This window comes from Ovis canadensis, chromosome 12, assembly GCF_042477335.2.
Source record: "Ovis canadensis isolate MfBH-ARS-UI-01 breed Bighorn chromosome 12, ARS-UI_OviCan_v2, whole genome shotgun sequence".
NCBI classification, from domain to species: domain Eukaryota; kingdom Metazoa; phylum Chordata; class Mammalia; order Artiodactyla; family Bovidae; genus Ovis; species Ovis canadensis.
Window position 1 is genome coordinate 78,799,008 of NC_091256.1, and position 21,392 is coordinate 78,820,399.

At 39.1% G+C, this 21,392-nt stretch overlaps 1 protein-coding gene across 1 annotated transcript in view; it reads left to right on the forward strand.

Annotated features, from left to right (window-relative positions):
- Positions 1-2,247: 2,247 nt before the first annotated feature.
- The window catches only part of PLA2G4A (phospholipase A2 group IVA), a 163,681-nt gene continuing 144,536 nt past the window's right edge, over positions 2,248-21,392 (forward strand). The window contains exon 1 of the mRNA XM_069544150.1: positions 2,248-2,470. The gene's annotated coding sequence lies outside the window, so the exon portion shown is untranslated. The remainder of the gene's footprint in view (positions 2,471-21,392) is intronic.

A 21,392-nucleotide genomic window follows, 5' to 3' on the forward strand; every position in this document is an offset into this window, starting at 1 on the left:
GATTGGGTTGTTTATTTTTCTGGAATTGAGCTGCATGAGCTGCTTGTTTATTTTTGAGATTAATTCTTTGTCAGTTGCTTCACTTGCCATACATTTTGTTTGCTGTTTTGCCATACTGTGTAGTATGTGGAAGCTCCCCAAGAAGGGATCAAAACCATGCCCTCTGCAGTGGAAGCACAGCATTTCGACCACTGGACCACCAAGGAAGCCCTCCCCATATGTTTTAACCCTAATCATAACATACCCTGAAATTCTCTTTAAAAGCATTTAATCAAGACTTTTTTTGATTAAATGTTTTTAAAGATGTATGGATGTGAGAATTGGACCATAAAGAAGGCTGAGTGCCAAAGAATTGATGCTTTTGAACTGTGGTGTTGGAGAAGATTCTTGAGAGTCCCTTGGACTGCAAGGAGATCAAAACAGTCCATCCTAAAGGAAACCAGTCCTGAATATTCATTGGAAGGACTGATGCTGAGGCTGAAGCTCTAAAATTTCGGCCACTTGATGCGAAGAGCTGGCTCATTAGAAAAGACCCTGATGCTGGGAAAGATTGAAGGCAGGACGAGAAGGGGAAGACAGAAGACAGGATGGTTGGATGGCATCACTGACTCAGTGGACATGAGTTTGGGTGAACTCCGGGAGATGGTAAAGGACAGGGAGGCCTGGAGCACTGGAGTCCATGGGTCGCAAAGAGCCGGCCACGACTGAGTGACTGAACGACAGAATCAAAACTTTTATCTCTAACAGGTTACACACTGTTGGCTATCCCCTCCAAATACTGAGGTACAATTTTTTATTATCAAACTGATCTGAGCATGTTGAAGCTGTTTTTCAAAGGAGTCTTTCTTCACAAGAGTCTTAGGATGTATGCCATGAAAAACATAGTCTTTTTTTTTCACCTTGGGAAAAAGGTAAAAAAGAAAAAATAGTAGTGTGCTCTCTGTTCCTCTACTTAGCATACTTAACCTTCAGAAATTCAGAATCTTCTTCGGAAAGAAAAAGATCTTGACTTTCTGAGACACCACAGACCTTTTCTTTAGGAAGGATAGATTGATGATATAGCAGTTTGAATTTACGGGAGAAAATCAAGACAAAAAGAAGTTGGATCTTGGGCTACAGAAAGCAAATAATTTTCCAGAATATTTAATGATGGCATCTACAGAAGTTATATTCTTCGAAAATGTTTTAAAAGAGTGTGCTCAATATGAAAGATAAAACCTAGAGCTTGTTATACCGAGTGAAGTTAAGTCAGAGAGAAAAACAAAATTCATATACTAATGCATATATGGAATCTAGAGAAATGATACTGGTGAACCTATCTGCGGGGAAGCAGTAGAGACACAGACATAGAGAACAAGCTTATGGACACAGCGGGGAAGGACAAAGCGCGATGAACTGAGAGAACAGCACTGAAACATATATACTACCATACGTAAAATAGACAGCTAATGGCAAATTGCTGTATAACAGAGGGAGCGCAATGCGGTATTCTGTGACAGCCTCCAGGGGTGGGATGCAATAGCCGGTGGGAGCAAGTTTCAAGAGGGAGGGGACATATGTATACTTATGGCTGATTCACACTATTGTACGGCAGAAACCAACACAACATTGTAAAGCAATTACCCTCCAATTAAAAATAAATTAAAAAAAGACCAAATTAGAAGATCCTGTGTTTGAAAAGCAAGATATACTAAACGAATAGGTCAGTCTTTAAAGAGACTAATTGATTCTTATGGAATTTGGATAAATTTAATCTATATACCTTCTTTGTTACAGTGACATCAGGTATTTGAATTTACTTTGCATATTTTTTATTTAACCTGATTTGATTTTTTTTTCCCCCTGAATCTCAACATATGTAGTACATTCTTTGGTATGTCTTTAATCTTAAAGTTACAAACACGTGGTTATAAACTGGCCTTTGGTGTTTGGGGAGGAAATATTTAAATTGATTTCATTTTTAAAGTGGTCTAATAGTTCATCTCCAAAATGTGTAGCCTATACTTTAGGTTCGTTATAAACTTTGCTTTTGTAAAGAAGAAAAAAAATGCTCTGGGTTATTCATCTTTTCAGTTGAGTTCTTGTTGAGGAAAAAAAAGGAGGAAGCAGTAGCTACTTAAGGACAAGAAGGATTTTCAAACACACACATACATACACAGCATCCATGAAATTCAGAACTGGTTAACTTACATCTTACTTGTGCATATTGGCTGACTTCAGCCTCCTAGTTCTAAACAGTAAACGTTTACATTTAAGATGTTAACTCCTCCAAGAACAGCGCTTTCCCTCCCTTCCTTTTTAATTCCACCTTAACGCATCTGCAAAGACGAAAGGAAACCAGCCCACATTTTAGCCCCTCCTACCAAGGATAAGACTTGAACTTCTCTGTGGTCCCGGGCTAAGAAAGGATCCCGACTGAAAACTAGAGGCGTAAAGGAGCCCGAAGGATCTCACTGTAACTCTGGGAACTGTAAGCAATCTATTTACTCTCCCCGCACCCCCATCCCCGCTCGCTCCCAGGTCTCTCTCCCACTCTCGCTTTTAGTTTCTACCTTGCTTGGAAGGGAGAAGGGACGGAGGGAAGGCTAGGAGGCATCGCTCTCTCGAAAGTCTGCATGCCCTCTGTATTTTGCAATAAGACACAGATCAGGGGACCTTAACTTGCTTCTAACAAATGCCAGTTTGCTTTCCGGGGGCTAGAGGCACCGTGGAGTCCGAGATAAGGCGTTTCCTTCTTTTACAGCCCGGAAAGAAAGCTAACGTTTAGAACCGCAGGAGGTGACTCTAGCTAGAGCTCCACGTGAGGTTGTGGCCAATGCCCATACTCGAGCAACCTGCTGTTTGACAGCCCTGAGGATCTTTAGCGAAGGAATTTATCCACTCATTTAAGGTTTAATTGAAAAACGGTCATTTCGGTTACTTATGCAAAGCATACCTGGGTATTTAATGTGTAGCAGTGTTATGCGAAAAGATGGACAACATTGAAAAACTAATTGTACAATGACTGGCCTTCTGATTCGTCCTTCTAAGTTATTGGACATGCCAAGAGGGCAGAGCTTGAAACTAGATGTGGAAAAGATTTGCTCAAATAAGAAAGTTAAGTTTTGAGTGGGAAACTATTTTAGTAATTTCGTATTGAAAGCATTCGTTAAAAAAAATAAAAAAGCCACTTGGATTTGAAATGATAGTGGTTTAATTTATTTAAGTCTCCTATATTGTACTCATTTTAGTCTTAGAAATGACCTCAAAACGTAAAACAAGAAATGGTCTTCAGGTTGGTTGATGACGTAAGCACTTATTCATCTAAGGGAGATGGAGCATACAGGAGGCAGACCATTTGGATGTATGTCAATTTCAACCTATGATATTTGCATGTATAACCTTTTGGATTCAAGGGGAATTTCTGTTTTGTTTTATTTCTGTTTGCTGCACAAATTTGAAATTGTGGCCTAAGAGAGGTTTGCAGGGAAGAATAATGAAACAAATCTTGCTTAAGAGTTTTAAAATTATATTCCAGATATCTCTAAACCTTGCCGATCAAGTTGAATATTGGGATTAAACAACAGATATTTGGTTCTTTCATTGTGCAAAGAAAGAGTTAAATTTTCATTTAAGCAATAATTGTGAAATGCACAGAGAAGTGTTTAATCTGCATTTGCTCAAAAGTGCTTCACAAACTTCCTGTAGGGGAAGAACATTTCATGAGATAAGAAACTAAGAAATGTATTTAATAATTTTCCTTTTCTCAATTAAACATGAATGAAAAATATCTCAAAAGTGACTTGCAATGTTAATTTTTTCTTTTTTTTACATTTTACATTTATCAGCTTCTTGCTAACAGTACCTGATAAAGCTCATCCCACAGAGGTAATTTGCCTGTGTTTTTAACCTATCAGTATCATTCCTAGTGTCTGCTTAGAAAGCAAAGTCATAAAAACCAAATTGTTTGCATATTAAAAAAATATGTTCCAGGAATAAAAAAGAGGAAGACAGAATTAGCTGTGGTTCCTTTTCCTCTCTTGTGCCTTTTATTTACCATTAGTTTTTTTCTTCCTCTTGCTTGTAGAGTTAAGCTTTAGTCATTCTCAACTTCTTTTTTCACAGACCCTTTTACAAATCTTATGAAAGCTGTAGATCCCTTCCCTGAATAATGACATACGCTCCTCAAAAATGCACAAATTTTTAAACACCTTTAGGAATTTCAGATTCTCCAAATGATTCATGTCATGTGAAAACATAGTATTTCTTAGAATTTTGGAGTTTTCTGACAGTATAAAATAATTAGCAAATTATTTCCCTTATAAGTAAAGAACTGCCTTATAGTGAATATTGCATTTATTCAGTTAGTGTTTCAGAACTCTAAATAATTGGTGTAATGGAAAAACTACTTGCCTGGAAATCAAATGACCTACATTCTAGACTCCACCCCAATAGTAATTTGCTGTACAATCTTAAGCTTGCCATTTTTCTGTAACATCTGTATTTCTTATTGCCAAATGCAATCAGTAAAACGTAATAGGGAAGTAAGATACATGTTATTCTTTTTATTAGATTGTAGGATGTCTATATTTGCTACTTTTGCTCCAAAATTCTTAATGACATTTCCCAGCATAAGTATGTTTTATCATATTCTTATTTATTACAAAGATAATTCACGCTTATTGGTTAAATCTTGTCAAATATAAAAATTACACAGAAGAAAAGGAAAACTGTACATATAGTCCCCCTAAGGGGTAACTACTTTTAAAATGTCATTTATTCAATCAGAAATATTTATTGAGTAACTAGCATGCATCAGCATAGAGACAAGGAATTCAAGTATATACATCTCTTTATATTTTTAGACATTTTTCTATAATACATTTATCCATATGTAGATTTCACAAAATTGTGATTGCACTTGTTAAAAGATGAACTGAGGCATATTAAAAAATATTTGAGTTTATTTGAGGAAAAAGTGATTGCAATGAGGCAGTGCCCAACCAGAAGTGGTTAGGAGTGCTTCACTGACATTATATGGGGGGAGAGATTTTATAGAGGAAAAGCAGAAGCGGAGTAAGGAATTTATTGATTGGCTACAGCGTAAAGCTTAGTTGGCTGTTTCTGAATGATTGTCCTTAGTTTCCGATTTTGTAACTTTGAGGCATTTACTGGCTTAAATTTTGGTTTGCTGATGCAGGTTGTGGTGGCATTAGGGTCACCTTAGTCTAATGACCTCCATGTTTAATTAATTTAATGCACTGTTCTTGCTGTTTTGTAACATGTTTCTCCTCAATCATGAAATTTTCTCACAAGACATTTTTATAGTCTTTAGCTTTTCTTTAATATTCATTCAGATAGTAAACAAATATTAGTGAGCCCTCCTATGGGTCAGGCACTATGCAAGTGATGGCAGTCTAGCCATGAGCCAGAGAGTATGGTGCTAAGATCTAATTTTTTGTCAGTGGAAATTCTGTATTAGCTGATTATAAATTGCTAGATCTTTACATGGATGAAATTTTTCTGCTGTTATTAATAGTGTTTCACTTAGGACCTCTTAAAACAAATGTTTGTTACATTTGGATAGATTTTTACAACTTTATTTATTTATTTATTTTCGGTTGTGCTGGGTCTTCATTGCTGTGCGCCAGCTTTCTCTGGTTGCAGCGAGTAGGGGCTACTCTTCGTTGCAGGGTTTGGGCTTCTCATTGGCGTGGCTGCTCTTGTGGAGCACAGGCTCTGGAGCATGAGGGCTCAGCAGTTGCTGCACTGGGGCTTCAGCAGTCATGGCGCACCGGCTTAGTTGCTCCGTGGCGTGTGGAATCTCCTGGACAGGGATCAAACCAGTCTCCCCTGCGTTGGTAGGTGGATTCTTATCTCCTGTGCCACCAGGGAAGTCCTGGATAGATTCTTAAAATGTATTTTTCAAGTTCTATTAAAAGTTCTCCTAAGTACAGGTGAGATTGTTAAGTCAAATGCTTAATCAAAATGTTCTTTTGTCAACTGTAAAAGGTTAATAATAATATTTATTGAGTATCTAGAGGATTTAAAAAATATTCAGCAAAATATTGTGGAGTGCTAGTTATTATTTTTGCCATTTTTCTGTTGATAAATATTGTATCCATGTATAAATAGAATAAGAGTATAATTTCCCTAAGCCAACATGATGTTAATAGTCAAACAGAACAAATAACAGCAAATCAAAAAGCTGAGACAATTGTTATATGAAAATGGTATCTTGTTTAAATTTGCATTTCTTTCAGAAATAAGGTTGAATAGTTTTCATGGCAGCCCCTTCTGTCTCTGTGTTTATGAATTGCCTCTTTTAATGTGATTTTTCAATCTTTTTTTCAGTTTTAATTTCTAACGTGGTAAATATCAGTGGATATAACTTATATAATCAAAGACCCTTGCAGGTCCTCAATAATTTTGAAGAGTGTTAGGGGTCTTAACATTAAAGGCCAAATTTTGAAATAGAAATAGAAATTCTGTAGACATTGCTTTTTTCAAGTTTAGAGGATTTGTTCATATTGTTTCCTGATAACTTTTCTTAAAAAGTGGGTGAGAGGCATAGAAAAATGAAAGCAAGTTTTTTAATTCTCATAGACTGTCATTTTCTACAAAATCAGGGAAGTAGAAGAGGTTTCCGAGAAGAGGGCCAAAACTTTTGTAGAATCTCCCACAGCTTTAGAAACGTCCAGACTTGCTTAATGCAGAGAAGATGGAGACAGGACTAAGGGTTACAGATAATTCTTGCTAAAGGCTTTGTAAGAAAAATGGTGTCCATGTTTGTCAAGAACTAACTTAGAGACAATGAATTTAAGCTTTAGCTATTCATCTTCTGCTCCTTGGCCACTAGGGCAGTGACAGTTGGGAGAACCAAAGAGTTGGTTCTGGAGTTCTTTCCAAAGAAACCAGTGCAACAGAGCTGATTTTGTTGCTGTCTTTTGATGCTGCTATACACCTGAGAAAAAGAGATGCACCCAAATTTTGCTACCCTTGCCAGTGTGTGATTCTCACTTTTTTTTTTTTTTTGGATTCTCTTTGATTCCTGGTCCACTCTTAGAACATTCTTTGAAAATATAATTTATTTCTCCATCATACAAATATAATATAAGCTTAAATAATTCAGTGCTCTCCATAAGCAGGTTTATGAAGCTGCACCACCAGTTTTATTGAATGAGTTGAAATAGCTTTAGTGAAACTCAGCAATGGTCTGTAAGTGATCCCTGTCAGAGTTTAATAACCACTGAGTCAAAGATGAAGGACTGGGACCACGTTGCACTCATTTCCCTTGCTTTCCCTTTTTATTGGGAGCAGAGTGCACTTGTAAATCAACTGCGCCCTTTTCCTTAATATTCCTCATTTGCTTGACTTCTGAAGTCTGCAGGGAAGTTTATGCATTTTAGGTAATAGTCTGTTTTGAGTTAGAAAACAAATATCCATAATATGTGTGATTTCAGTCTTCCATAATATGAAAAACTCATTTTGGTAACACTGAGCTTTGTTTTTCATTTTATTTAATTTACAGTCTGTTTTCTGATTACCTAGTTTGAAACAAAATATCAGAGGGACAATAATACCTTTTGTTTACATAGCATTTTTTGGTTTATAAAGAGACTGCTTAAGAACTTTGTTCATATACTAACCATGTAAGTTAGCAGAGCAGATATTCACATTTTACACATGTGAAAGAGGTGTGGTTGGACAGTTAAATACCATAAGTCCCTTATATACAAACCTTCAAGTTGTAAACTTTCAAAGATGTGAACATATGTCGCAGCCCCTGTATGCCAGCGTTATACCATACTCCCGTACATTTCAAAGTACTATACTGTAAGATTTAAAATGTTTTCTCTATTTTTTGTGTTGGCTTTTTTATGTGACAAATATTATTAATATAAAACCGTTACAGTACAGTACTATATAGTCGCTTGTGTTAATTGGGTACCTAGGCTAACTTTGTTGGGACTTATGAATACGCTCTTGGAATAGAACGGGTTCATACGTTGGGGACTTGCTCTAGCTTATTTAGTATCCAAGTCTTATGATTTTCATTTTGATGTATTTTGTATGCTTCAATTGACTCATTGATTGGTTTATATTTCCAGTTTTGATGCATGTTATTTAAGACTGTCCACCTCTTCCTGTTTGTGTTAACATCAGAAAAATTATAGGGCAAGAACTAGAAGGTACACATCCCAACAGTTCCCCTCTTAACTATTCTGTTCTTATAATGGGATTACCGATTGACATAACAGAGGAAGTTGCATAAACATTTAAGAATGATTGAAGAAGTAGTATATGATATATTTATTTGTTGAATTAGCTCCTTTTTAAAGAAAAAATTTTTTTCTTTTTTTTCCCATTTAATTAATTAATTTATTTTTGCCTGAGGCACCACAGGGTGTGTGGAATCTTATTTTCCTAACTAGGGATTGAACTTACACCCCTTGCACTGGAAGCACAGAGTCTTAACCCCTGGACTGCCAGGGGAGTCTCCAGAAGTATTATATAATTTAGAATTTCTTACTTTGTAACTATTTAGCATTGTATGTAGGTATATGCTACTTTAAGAATACAAAATAGACATATTATGAGTTGTACCAAAAACACTAATTCTACTGAAGATTTTACTTTTATTTGGTAATAGAGCATTCTTTTAGAATATTCTGAGTATAACCTGCAGAGCCTATGGTTCCTTTGGCCTCATTAATATTGGTAGCTTAAAGCATTCATATTGAAATAGTTACTCTGACTTTGGATTTATCATTTGTATGAAAACCTCATCATTATTTTACCTTTCTAAGCAACTCAGTCGCTTACCTAAACTAGATATTGTTTTTTTTCTGGAGTAAAATCAACTTTAGTTATAGAATGGCTTATTACACACACATATGTAAAACTCCATCATAAATAACACACAGTAGGTCATGTTTGACTGCTAGATGAAACTGTGCCCTTTGACACATAAGGTCAGCAGGTAGCTTCTGAATTTCGGTCAGTAAACAGACACACTTCCTATTTGCCCCATACTTTTATGTCCACAGCTTCGACAAGATGAGTGCCATACCTCAGCAGTAAATTGAGATGTTAGACCCTTTATGTATTCTTGCGAGATTCTTGCATCTGTAATTGTAGAAGAGATAGTGTCTGCCTGGGATTGTTTAAGGGGAGATAACTGGTGTCTGTAAGTTTTCTTCAGCCTCTTCTTGGCATGCTGGATATTAATTTCCCAGTCAGGAATCGAACTGATGCCTCCAGCAGTGGAAGCGTGGAGTCTTAACCACTGGAATGCCAGAATTGTCCCCAGGCTCTCATTTTTTATTTCTTGAAACAAAAAGGTCGTCCATTTTATGGTCTTTTTATATGTAGTTGATGCAATATTATGTGAGTAGTAAGAAAAGTACATGTGTGTACATGTTTTCAGTTGCGTCCAACTCTGCAACCCCATGGACTGTAGCCTTCCAGGCTCCTCTGTCCGTGGAATTTTCCAGGCAAGAATACTGGAGGGAGTTGCCATTTCCTTCTCCAGGGGTTCTTCCCAACCCAGGGATCAAACTCATGTCTCTTGTGTCTCCTGCGTTGGTGGGCAGATTCTTTACAACTAGTACCATCTGTCCAGTAAGGAAAGTAATTTAGAGCAATTAAGTAAGAATTTCTAGAACAGCATCCTGGGAGAAAGTATCTAAAGATGCATATGGCTTTGAGGACATACTAGATTCCTGCATTTGTAATTAAGATTTCTTAGTATCCATCAATCCCTGTTATTATCTACCTCAAACAGGTATCAACTTCCTTTCCATGCAACTGTCATGAAGAAGTGGCAGGCGAGTTTAAAGCTGGTTGAGGTTGTATGAACTTAGATCTCAAAGAGACGATGCTAGGGCATTTCTGTAGTTCATGGAACTAGTTTTCAAAATCGTTGCTTTCAGTGTGCAATGGGAATTCATGTTCAAATATGACTTCAGAATATCATTATGTCATTGATAAGTGTGCCCTTAACTTATTTTAGGATGATTTCTCACAGTAAAAATTCTCATTTATAAAGATTGCTTTATTAAAAATTTAGTTGCAAAATATTAAGATGTGTGGTATTTATTTTTTTGAGGCAGTGGCAATCGGGTTTATATTTAAAATATATAAATGTTCACAATGTTTATATGAGATTTTTTTCTTATTTTTATCACTAATGACCCCTCTGTTGTCAGTGAAAAGCAATAAAAGAACCAGTTTTTTGAGACTCATTCAGTGTTTGCAGAAAATTTTACTGTCTGCTTAAATTATGTGTTAAATTGATAAATTGGCTTGGTTGATTAATACCTTATGAGCTACTGTCACAATGAAATACACACTCTTGTAGAAATTATAATTTTCTGTGAAGAAGAGAATTTCTAGATACTGTTCATGAGAATGATTTGATCCCTGGGTTGGGAAAATCCCCTGGAGGAGGGCATTGCAACCCACTCCAGTATTCTTCCCTGGAGAAGTCCAGGGAAGAGCTGGAGCCTGGTGGGCTACAGCCCATGGGGTGGCAAAGAGTCGGACAGGACTGAAGTGACTTAGCACACACACTCATTCGTTAATATATGCAACATGCCTAAGAAAAGAGTAGGAAACATATACCTTTTAAAAATTCTTCAAAGAAGAAGAGGTATTAGAGAAAGCATATTAGATAGTCTGTACTCACTTTTTCACTTAAGAATTTTACCTGCTGGGTCAAGGAAATAAAAAGGCAGATGCTAGTATTATCCAGGAATGTTTGATCTCTGGGCTATGCACATTTTTTCCTTCACGAATTCAATATGTTTTAATTAATAATAACTACATGCTAGGCACTGTGCTACGTTTACGACATACCTGAATAAAGAGTTAATTCCTTCTTGGAGGAGAGAGATAATAATTAAGCAAATAATAAACAAATAATAAGAGGAGCAAATGGACTTTATTACTACAGGCTAACCTGGGGAGGTGAAGGAAAGGTTTCCTGGGGAGGTAAAATTTAAACTGGGATGTGAAGGTTGAGAAGCCAGGCATGAAAGGGGAAGGGATTGAGGGTGGTGAAGCTCAGATGGGAGCTTCAGACAGAGAACAGCATTTGCAAATAAGCCTGCAAAGGAACAACCAAGAAATCTGATGGAAAACCAGTAGTTAGGATGATGTCATGGAACTAAAAAAGCAAAGTGGTTCCAGAGAAACAGGATAGGAAAGTTGACAACCACATTTGAAAACTTGGAAGTCATTAGTGGTATTAATAAGAGCAGTTCCAGTGGAGTGGTGGGGATTCGATAACATGGCGGAGGGGATGGGAGATGAGGACTCTGAGGACGTGAATAGATACACTGGGAGCAAATGGCCCTTTCAGGAAATGTGCCCAGGAAACACAACATAAAAATGGAGACATACTCTTGGCAGAACCTCTAGGAGTTCAGTTCAGTTCAGTTCAGTTCAGTTCAGTCGCTCAGTCGTGTCCGACTCTTTGCGACCTCATGAATCGCAGCACGCCAGGCCTCCCTGTCCATCACCAACTCCCAGAGTTCACTCAAACCCATGTCCATCGAGTTGGTGATGCCCTCCAGCCATCTCATCCTCTGTCGTCCCCTTCTCCTTCTGCCCCCAATCCCTCCCAGCATCAGGGTCTTTTCCAATGAGTCAACTCTTCACATGAGGTGGCCAAAGTATTGGAGTTTCAGCTTTAGCATCATTCCTTCCAAAGAAATCCCAAGGCTCATCTCCTTCAGAATGGGTTGGTTGGATCTCCTTGCAGTCCAAGGGACTCTCAAGAGTTTTCTCCAACACCACAGTTCAAAAGCATCAATTCTTCAGCACTCAGCTTTCTTTATAGTCCTACTCTCACATCCATACATGACCACAGGAAAAACCATAGCCTTGACTAGACGGACCTTTGTTGGCAAAGTAATGTCTCTGCTTTTGAATATGCTCTCTAGGTTGGTCATAACTTTCCTTCCAAGGAGTAAGCGTCTTTTAATGCTGGGCATCTTTGGTACTGATGTGTGAGTGCAGAAGTGGGAGTCTGTCTTTTGAGAGACCGCAGACATGTTCATTGATGGAAGAAGGGGGTGGAAAAACACCCCGGGGGAAGGCAGTCTTCAACACCAGAAAACAGGTTGGAAGGGATTTTTTTTTCAGCTTTATTGGGTAATTTACTGATATTTTAATAGTAACCATAATTGTTTTTCTAGTCGTTAAAGCAAGTGGTGTATTCCTACTATTTTTTAAAAAATGGAAACATGAAGGGAAAAGAAATGTGAAGTCAGGGGGAGACTAACACAGTTTGCCAATCAGATGATCTAGTAGAAAGTAAAGTTTGATAACTTAGAAAAGAAAGGCATGGCCATTAGAGGGAAGTACCTGAGGAAGATAGAGGGATTTTGTGTCTAGAAGCCACCCATGGGTCGCAACAGGAGGGGGAACTCTGCTTCCTTCATGACAGGGAGAAGGAGAACCCGAGTGCCTGGGCAGAGGAGTTGGCAGAGTCGCTGGTGGGAAGATGGGGCACTTCTGTCCGCTGCCTTCTGTGTTTTCAGTGAAGGGAAATGAGGTCACAGCCAAGAGTGAGGGTGGGGTCAGGTGAGAGACTTGAAGGGGAGAAGAAAGTCTTTCTAGTGTTGGCATAGAAGGGCACCAGAACAATTTAGCAAAATGCTGTGTAGTCGTGAGAGCCTCTCTGAGATTTGAGAAAGTGAACCTAAGATTAAAAACCAGTTTGCCAGGTTAGGTGGTTTTTCTCCAGCTATGTTTAAATGCTAGGAGCAAACCTAGAAAAGCCAGAATGGCTTCAGTTTTTCTAGATAGCTTTGTTTTGTTTGGTTTCAGCGGGAGTGAAAGAAATCTAGAGAGAGTGAAATCTTTAAAGAGTGAAAGAAAATCTAGAAATCCTTAAAATAAACCACCGAATACACAAAGCAAACAAAACAAAACACCTAAAACAAAAATACATAGAAATTCATGAGCATGTAGAATACACATCCTTTTTTCTAGAGTAATTATTAACTAGTAGGGAGTAGTCACAAATTAGCTTGATTTCCAGCATCTGATTGGCAAGGATTGAGTCTTTGTTCTTTTACACTCTTGGCCTCTGGGTTTAGCCAACTGGTAGGCCTGGTTCTATACTTCAGTGGCCCTCAGTGCCTTTACCTATTTCCAGGAGCCATTCTGCTGGGCTCCTTTTCCTTCCTAGTTGATAGATTGTTAAGTTCTAAAAGTTTTAACTGTTGCCATGCCTACCTTTCTTGGATGTCTAGCTGGGTTCTAGTGTATGGTTTATATCTTACTCCTCAACTCCTGCAAGCTCCTAAGGCCACCTCAGTGCTCCCTAGAAGACAGTGGTTATAGACTTGGAACCATTACAACTGTGCAATGTAAAGAGAGCTGAAACATTGAGTGATTGTAATCCACCACTGCAAAGAAGGGTCTTTTCATGTACACACTGCCATATTTAGAATGGATAACCAACAAGGATCCCCTGGACAGTACAGGGAGCTCTGCTCAATGTTATGAAGCAGGATGGGATGGGAGTTGGAGGGAGAATGGATACAGGTATATATATGGCTGAGTCCCTCCGCTGTTCACCGTGAACTATTACAACGTTGTTCATCAGCTATACCCCAAGATGAAATAAAAAGTTTTATAAAGGTTATTTAAAAAAAGAAATACTGACTCTTGTATTTCCTCAAAGTTAAAAAAAATCTTGTTTTAATAAATTTTTGATTCAATAGCCATTTTTCATAAATATTTTTATTGAAGCGCTCTGGTTTTATACTGTTGATGGCCAGGTGCTTCCATGAACGGGAAGCAGTGAATCTGTGTGTGTCAGGCTGGGCAGGGAGGTATGGAGAGGAAACTCTTTGTGATCAGATGAACTTGAGTGTGCTTCTGGCTCGGATGTTTCTCAGATGCACGGCCTGGCACTCAGGAGATGCCTCTTTGTCCTCCTTTCCTCCCTGTTTCAACGACACATGTCTAACATGTGTTGGAAAGTCATCCTGGACTTTATTCCTGGTGCTGCCCAAATTTCCTTAGGCTGTGGTTTAGTTATCAAACTTCTTCCTGTCCAAAATGAAGAGAAGAGTATAACTTTGCTTTTGGTAATTTTGCATTTTCACAAACCCATTGAGGCATAATATTTCATGGGTAGAAGCTCAACTGAAACATTCTTATAGGTTTTATTAATGTTCTTGTCTCTGTTCTCTGCTGTTGATCAAAGACTGAGGAAATGTAAATTTCATAATTTGGAGCAAATGAGTATTTCTAGTTCATTTTAACCTGTGCTTATTATGTGTGTGTGTGTGTTAGTTGCTCAGTCATGTCTGACTCTTTGTGATCCCACGGACAGCAGCCCTCCAGTCTCCTCTGTCCATGGGCTTTTTCAAGGAAGAATATTGGAGGGGGTTGCCATTTCTTTCTCCATGTGCTTATTATATGTAACCCCTAAATATTCAGGTTGGGTTTACATGTTTATTACAGTGCTAGCAGAGGGAACAAAAGCCATTTAGTTTTCTATTGTTTTACCCCTTACAGTTCTGTAAGTTCTGTCTTCAAAAATTTTACATTGAACTTTAGAATTATCTGGGTGTATTCCACAGAGGTAGCGAGAGAAAATGCAAGCCTTCAAAGCATACATAAATACCATTTAAGAGGTCTACTACACTGCATAGATTCCATGTATTTCAATATAATTGGTTTCCTTTGTAACCCAGTGCTTTCATTTTAAGAATTTTTCAGGGTCAGACCATATCATGGGGTCTGCAGTCTTCACCAGACTGCCAAAGAGATCCAAGACACAAAACATCTTAAGGGCTCCTGAGAATTCCTCCTCAGATGCACACTTCCTATGAACAGAGTTCTTAATCCTGCAAACGACTAAATTTCTGGATTATTTCAAAAGCGAATTGTCATTCACAGTGTCTAGAAGCCCCTTCTAAAACTTCTTACAACCTGAAAACAGAATGGTGAACTTGAACCCATATTAAATGTTACACAATCCAGGATTTGTAGAACGCTCATGTCATGCTTCGTGGTTTAGCTTCCCAGTAACCCATGAGATGGGTGGGTATACGGAGCCTCTGATCTTCCACAGCTCCTGCTATTTTTTCTTTCATTTTTTTCCACTTCAAGATCATAGTCAGCATCCCACTTTTAATTATGAGATCAACCTCAGTGGCTGCTTTAAATAGTTACAGTGTGAGTTGAAAAGTAAAACTTCTCCAGAATGTTATAACTCATCCAGTAATAAAATGGCTTTCATGAAACACTGAAGCCATCATGACGGTTTTCCTGGGGGGTTTCCCTGGACTGTTTTCTTTAGAAAAAGATATGTCTTTCCCTGCTGTGGCAATCTTGAGTACGTCATAAAAAGAGGCAGCAATTAAAGAGGGAGTGGAGCCCTCACCAAAACACAGATACACTCTAGGGGGACATATTTGCAAACCGTCTGGTCTGGAGAGAGAAAATTGTAGAAATAAATGCACTTTTCAAAACCCATTCCTTTTCCTGGCATTTTGTGCCACGTTGTTAGGTATAGTTAAGAAGCGTTAATACTGATTCCTCTCCATGATCAGTTTCTTTTAACTAAAAGGTGGAACATTTTCTGAAAATGAGCGTAATATAGTTTGTTCAGTGTCAGTGAGACATTAGTGGTCTGTGTGGGGAAGAAAATTTTTAAAAACTTTTTTTTTCATATTTTATTTTTGGAATATAACTGCTTTACAATATGATACTAGTTTCTGTTGTACATCAAAGTGAATCAGCTGTATGTACACAGGTGTTTCTTCCCTCTTAAGCTTCCTTCTCACCCTCCACCTCCCCTCATCCCACAACTTAAGATCATTACAGAGTACTGAGTTGAGCTTTCTGTGCTACACAGCAGGTTCCCATCAGCTGTCTGTTTTACCCGCGGTAGTGTGTATATATGTCAGTGCTACCCTCAATTCATCCCACCCTCCCCTCCCCTCCCCTCTCTGTGTCCACACATCCGCTGTCTACCGATCTCTAGGGTTTGCAAATATGTCCCCCTAGAGTGTATCTGTGTTTTGTTGAGGGCTCCACTGCCTCTTTAATTGCTGCCTCCTTTTATGATGTACTCAAGATTGCCACAGCAGGGAAAGCCATCTGAGTCTCTATTCCTCGCCTGCAAATAGATTGATCTGTACAATTTTTCTAGATTCCATATATATATTAATATATGATGTTTTTCTCTTTCTGACTTATTTCACTCTGTATGATAGACTCTAGGTCCATTGTGAGAAGAGGAATTTTTAAAAAACCGACCGTGTAGCATTTGTAAGTCAGCATCTAATAACTATGATTCAAATCTAAAAAAGTATAAAAGGTAAAAATGGCTCTTTTCCAGCTTTATTTAACCAAACACAGAGAGAAACTGAGTTATTTCTTTCCTTCAGATACATATCTTAAGCCTGCTTCACACCACCAAAAAATAGCTTAGCAACTTAAAATAGTGGTCAAACTAAGTTGTATACAAATGCTCTTCTAATTTTGGCTCTATTATCTTTTTAGCCTGAGTGTTTCAGGGGAGTGGAGGGAAAGGAGAGGAAGGGATGCTGAAAGGGTGTAAAGAAAGGGCCCCAGCTTGAGAGTGCAAGATGAGTTCAGCTGTTTCCGAAACTGGGTGAACTCTAGGTTTGTTTATATCTTTAGACCTCAGCTTACAAATGTGCACAAGGTCTGTCTAGGTGGCGATTATGACTGCTTCTTTTTTGTGATCTTGAAATAGAGCCTGAATGGCTCCTTATTTTTTGCCACCAAAGTGGTGAAACAATGGAAAAATAACAGCAGACTGTGAGGACACATTATTGCTCTTTTGTAATGCAGCGTGTGAAACTGGGCTAGCCAGTTTTCTGGTCCTTAAAATAGTTTTATACTTCCCAATCATGAAGGGGTAAAATAAACTACATTATGCATTGTGTCTCACTTAAGTACACTCTGTGTGTGTGTGTGTGTGTGTGTGCACACACATATGCATATGTGCACGTATGGGGTGTGCTTTCAAAATAACCAGATAAGGGAGGCTGGTCTATCTAAACAGTGCTGTGCTCTCTCTTCTTTATCTCCTCCCGGCCCTAGTTGAGGTGCCCATTTTATGACTTCTGGACCTCTCTGCTGGTTACTCCTCCCTTCTCAAATGCCACCCTTTTCCGTTAACAGTTGTATGCTTACTTGTTTATCTGTTGCATTTATATTACTGAACTGTGATGTGGACTAATTTGTGCCCCTCCCCATTCATATGTTAAAGTCCTAACCACCCCCACCCAGGCCCTGAGAATGTGACTGGTTTTGGAGATTAGGTCTTTAAAGAGACAACGGAGTTAAACGAGGCCCTCAGGATGGGCCCTCATCAAACTGACTGGTGTTATTATGAGAAGGGGCTTCCCTGGTGGCTGAGATGGTAAAGAATCTGCATGCAATGCAAGAGAGCTGGATTTGATCCCTGCATCAGGAAGATCCACTGGAGAAGGGTATGGCAGCCCACTCCGGTATTCTTGCCTGGAGAATTCCATGGACAGAGAAGCCTGGTGGACTATGGTTCATGGGGTTGCAAAGATTTGGACGCTCAAATAAACCAGGGGAACGTGGGTACAGAGGAAAGACCATGTGTGGATTCAGGGAGAAGACGGTATCTTCAAACCAAGAAGAAAGGCATCAGAAGAAGCCAAACCTGGGACCTCCCTGGTGGTCCAGTGGCTAAGAATTCACCTTCCATGCAGGGGTCATGGGTTCAATCCGTGGTTAGCGAGCTAAGACCCCACATGCTGTGGGGCAAGTAAATCTGTGTACTGCAAGTATTGATCCCCTGCGGTCTAGAGCCCCTGCGCCACAAGAGAAGCCAGAGCTACAACTAGAAACTCTCACGTACTGCAACTAAGACACAGCAAAGCCATAAAACCCCACACCTGCTGGGCATTTTGATCTCAGTCTTCTGGCCTCTAAAACTGTCAGAACATAAATTTCTGTTGTTTAAGCCATGTAGGTTGTGGTGTTTTATTCCAGTAGCCCTAGCAAGTGAATACAAAGTATCACTTCCACTGGGTCCGCTCTCTCTGCCTGTGCTGCGGGTTCTTCTGTAGAATGGCAGAATGAGGTTGAAAGAGAATTTGGTATGAGTTAGAGGGTCAGGATTCTAGGACCAGCTCAATATTTGAAGCCGGACGAGCTGGGCAACATTTCTTAGTCTTTCTGGAAGTCAGTATTCTCTTGTAGAGTATATGAGGGCCCATCTGCCTCAGTTTGAGTTGTTAGTGATTTTTAAACTGATTTTAAACACTCACCCTTTATTTCTAAAACGGCAATAGCAATTCCTCTCTTATTATGAAGGCAAAACAGGATGACATATAAAAATCACTTAGCACAGCATCACTGGCATCTAGCAAATGTTTAATGTGAACTTTGAAGATTAAGTATTTAAATTAGTAATTGCTGAGATATTTTCCAGCTTGTCATTCCAGGTTCTATAATTAGGTTCTACTTCTCCTTAACTGTTACTCAACGCAGAACCTCATCTGTGGTTTAATCAGTTTTCCCCTATACTCCATACAAATCCCCAAGTTTGTTCATTTATCCTTTAATAAATATTAGTTGAGTGATCACTTGAGGTCCAACAAGAATACGGGGAGAAGGAGACAGAATTTCCCTCTTGTTGCTCAATACCCTCTCAATCATGGCAGTAGTGTACGTAATGCTGTGGTAAGAGATAACTAGGAGAAATACAGGGTCCTAACCACGTAGATAAAAGAGCCGGTTTACTTCAGAGAGTGAGTTTATGCAGAATCCTGAAGGACAGGCAGAGACTCTGCTGTGCTGAAGGCATGTGGGGGAGGGAGTCCTTGGTAGTCCAGTGGTTAAAACTCTGTGCTTACACTGCCAAGGGCCCCAGGTTTGAGTCCTTGATCCAGGAACTAAGATCTCACAGACCATGCATGGCAAGGCCAAGAAGGTATGTGGGAGGGGGGGTAGGAAGGTTTTGGGCGGCATTTTGGGGTGACTGGGTAGCACTGATAAGAGCCTGAGATGGGAAGGGCATCTCCACTGTGGCTGTAGCTTGCTATTCATGACCTTTTCCCACAGCACATGTTTTCATCCTCCCCTTTCTAGACATTTGGGCCCTTTCCTGGTTTCAAATATCAGCTCAGTTTTTTGCCTTCTCCAGCAAGCCTTGTCTGTTTTAAACCACAGAAATCTTTCTCTGTTCTGAAACTCTAGGAGATTTTCCGTATAAACTTGTCTGAATAAATAATGAACTCTCAATAATGAAATTTTGAGAGACAAAGAAGCAGAGTCAGTGGTCTAGGAATAAAAATAGAGTGGGAAAAGTCAATTCAAAAGGAATATTGTGGACGAACATCAGTGAGGGAGCAGGTATCTCACTGCAGGGCCCAATAGGCACAAGCCGTACTCTTGGTTTCTTGGCTTGAGAAATAGACCCAGTTCATTAATCTGTGCCTTTGTATCTGGTGGCATGCTTTTCCATTTCCTTGGAAATGGGAGAGTTATTTTAACAGATTTTGTGCGTGTGTGTGTGTGTTTATGTAATTTTGGGCTGCACGGTGTCTTTGTTGCTGCACAGGCTTTCTCTTGTGGAGGGGTGCAGGGGATACTCTCTGCTTGTGGTGCTGGGGCTTCTTGCAGTGGCTTCTCTTGTTGCAGAGCACAGGCTCTAGGTGAATGAATGGACTTCAGTAGCTGTGGTGCACGGGCTTAGTTGTTCCAGCACGTGTGGAATCTCCCTGGACCAGGAATTGAACCTGTGTTCCCTGCATTGGCAGGCAGACCGTTATCCAACGTACCATCAGGGAAGTCCTTGTATTAAAATTAGGGTTCAGCCTAAGAGACAGGCTTCCCAGGTGGCTCAGTGGTAAGGAATCTGCCTGCCAGTGCAAGCAATACGGGAGACACAGGTTTGATCCCTGGATTGGGAAGATCACTGGAGAGGGAAATGGTAACCCTCTCCAGTATTCTTGTCTGGAAAATCCCACAGACAGAGAAGTCTGGTGGGCTACACTCCATAGGGTTGCAAAGAATTGGACATGACTTAGTGACTTAGCACATATACACAACCTGAGAGACAGTTCTAATTTAAAGCAGCTCATTTACTTAATTCTTATTGTTTCTTCATTCTTCTGTGCTTGTTGGTGATGTCTAACTCTTTTCTTAGCCTAGGTTTTAGAAAAGCAACAGCAAAATAATTTAAGGATTTAAAACTTTATTGATGTCTTAGTAACTGTGTGTGTGTATTTATATTTATGGATGATGATGGAAACAGTAATGAACTATCCTTAGTCCTTTTAGAACATGTTTCTATATCCAGAATAATGGAGAAAGCTTTGAATTTGGAAGCAGATAAATCAGCGTTTTATATATATATATATATATATATATATATACACACACACACACACACACACACACACACATATATGTATGCATATGCTGCTGCTGCTGCTAAGTCACTTTAGTTGTGTTCAACTCTGTGTGACCTCACAGATGGCAGCCCACCAGGTTCCGCCGTCCCTGGGATTCTCCAGGCAAGAACACTGGAGTGGGCTGCCATTTCCTTCTCCAATGAAAGTGAAAAGTGAAAGTGAAGTCGCATACACATACATACAATTTTATAGATCAGAAATAGCAGTACTTTTTAATCTCAATTAAAACTCATTTTTGCATATCACAAATACACAGTCTTTATAGAAAAGATGTTCATCAAACTTGCCTATTTGAGTTTCTTAGAAATCTTCATAGAGCCAAACCAATCTCAGGAATTTGGGAGAAAGCATGTTTCATAACTAATAATAACAAATGATACGTTTGTATACTTATGACCTGCTAGGTACTGTGCATAATTGTTGACATACATACCTTCAATTCATCCTCCCATTGCCTCTGTGAGGTGTGGGAACCATTTCTCCCATGTTACAGATAAAGAAACTACTATAATTGTGTGGAGGCTCCACAAACTGCACCCATATAGGACAGTAAACTTAGTCAGTATTGTGTGTGTTCTGAAGACTCTATCCGCTGTCTGCTCCCCACCTCTGTCCCTCTCATCAGGTCTCTTTAGTCCCTAAGAAACAACAATCTTGAAATTATACCAGTTAATAGGCCCTACTGTGGTCTTTAAGTGTTCACATGAAAGGAAAAGTCACATGTCTCTCACTTTTAAATAAAACACTAGAAATAAGGTTAAGCTTAGTGAAGAAGGCATGTTGAAAGTTAAGATGGGCCGGAAGCTAGGCCTCTTGTGCCAGAGTTAGCTTAAGTTGTGAAATGCGCAGGAAAAGTTCTTGAGGAAATTAAAAATGCTACTCTAGTGAGCACATGAATGATAAGAAAGCAAAACAGCCAACAGCCTTTCTGCTGATATGGAGAAAGTTTCAGTGGTC